This window comes from Arvicola amphibius, unplaced genomic scaffold (genome assembly GCF_903992535.2).
Source record: "Arvicola amphibius unplaced genomic scaffold, mArvAmp1.2, whole genome shotgun sequence".
NCBI classification, from domain to species: Eukaryota; Metazoa; Chordata; class Mammalia; order Rodentia; family Cricetidae; genus Arvicola; species Arvicola amphibius.
In genome coordinates this window covers 19,396-21,437 of record NW_024582319.1, presented here as the reverse complement: position 1 = coordinate 21,437, position 2,042 = coordinate 19,396, and positions in this window count along the sequence as shown.

The window sequence follows — 2,042 nt, the reverse complement described above, 5'->3', positions numbered from 1 at the left end:
CTACTCGTGGCGTTACACAGATTATTAGATATGGGTTAGTCAAGATGTGAAGAAGAGGCTGAAACTAATGGGCCAGGCAGTGTTTAAATGAATACAGTTTTTGTGTTGTTATTTCGGGTTTTAAGCTAGCTATGCGGGAGCCAGGCAGGATGAAAAGCATGCCTGCCCACAACTCCTCACTACACTCCACATACCTGCCTGCTGCTATGCTCACCACCATGATGGTCATGGAATCATGAGCCCAGAATTAAATCGTTTTTGTGTGTGTGTGTGTGTGTGTGTGTGTTTCATTGGTGCCAGTGCCTTATCCCAGCAATAGAAAAGAACATAAGGCAGCAGGTGAAGGCTCTTACCACCAAGCTTGATTCCTAAAACTTAGAGGTGGAAGGATGTCGCAGTCTGTGTGCCCCAACATAGTTAACTATTTTCCCTAACTAGACTGGAAGGGAGTCGAGAGGAGTAATCAGACACAGCTTACACGGTCATCCTTGAAGGGCAAGATCTGATCCATTCATTTATTCTCCAAACAGTTTATATATCATCACAACAATTGAGCGGGAAAACACATTAGGCTGTATCCTAGGTAACCAGGTGAATGGCCTTCTGTCACCTACACATCTACCTGTTTGCGAGTATGCTAGCTGTCACGTAGGCCATGAATTAGCATCTCTATAAGACATCCTCCAAATTATGAAAGGAAGGAGCACCAAACATCCTGATCAGCTTCAGCTAACACCTCTCCTCAGGTGATCTACATTAATAACAAAAGAAAGTAGGAGCAGCACATCCAGGCTGTTGTTAGGCTGAGACAGCTTGTCTGCAAAGCTACGTAACCACCACAGACCGGGCCTATGGCTCTTGTGCCATACCGAAATATGGGCCTACAGAAGGAGAGGACCAAACTCCCACAAATTGTCTTTAGACCTCCACACATGCCCTATGACATACATGCACCTATACATATATAAACACAATCATTAAATAAATAAATAAATTTAAACAAGACATATTTTTGAAATTGTCTTAAGGGACTTTAGGGCATTTGAATGTTGAGAGTAATATTTAAATAATCTTTTGACCTTTGAACAAAACATATGACTACTTACACATGGTACATTTGGATTTCTCAGTAATATCTGTAGTTTTATTATATGGATCTTTATCTGCTCAGCACATTTATCTCTATTAATGATAAAGAATAGTTTTAAATTCTGCTTATACATTTTTATGGTTAACTAATATATGGTTGTATTTATCATGTGGTCCAATATGACATGCACATGTCCCACATGGGTGATTAAGTGTGAGTGGCTGTCACATCTCTCACCTCATATAGTTGCCATTTCTATGTAGTCATAGCACCATCAATCCTCTGTTATTTTGAAATAATCAGTCAGCTGTTGCCATTCTTAATGATCTTATTGTTCTATGTTATATGGGCTCTCCATATGTAAATTCACGTCCTGGGGATCTGATTCTTTCTTCTACTTCCATGTGCACCAAAAATTCATGTGATGCACAAATATACATGCAGGCACAACACCCATGCACATAAAAATAAATTCTTAAAGTAATAGAAACAACTAAAATTATTGTTGGGAATGCTATCCATTTTTTAGATACAATATTTCTAATAATGAAATTACTATTCCATTATTTCAAAATAATTATAGCAATAAATATTATGATTGTTTTCATGATTCTGATACTATAAATACTCCAAGAAGCAGAATTTATATATTTTATAGTACTTATTTTGAATTAATGCTTCAACATAATTATTAACTGAAAAATGTAGGAACCTTTCATAAGGGATTAAGTTGTACACAAGTTAGTTCACATTAATTTTAGGTATACCACAAGAGCATAAATGATCATTTTCCTGGACCAAGTTTGTTTTCCTAGAATATAAACGGTTGTAATCTTTAGCTAACTTCACTGTCCAGGATCAACTAAGGGTCTTTCCTATATGATAGACAATCCAGACCATTTAGACATTTTTCTCCTTTGCGTTTTTTTTTTTTATCCTTCTTTTTTCCCCT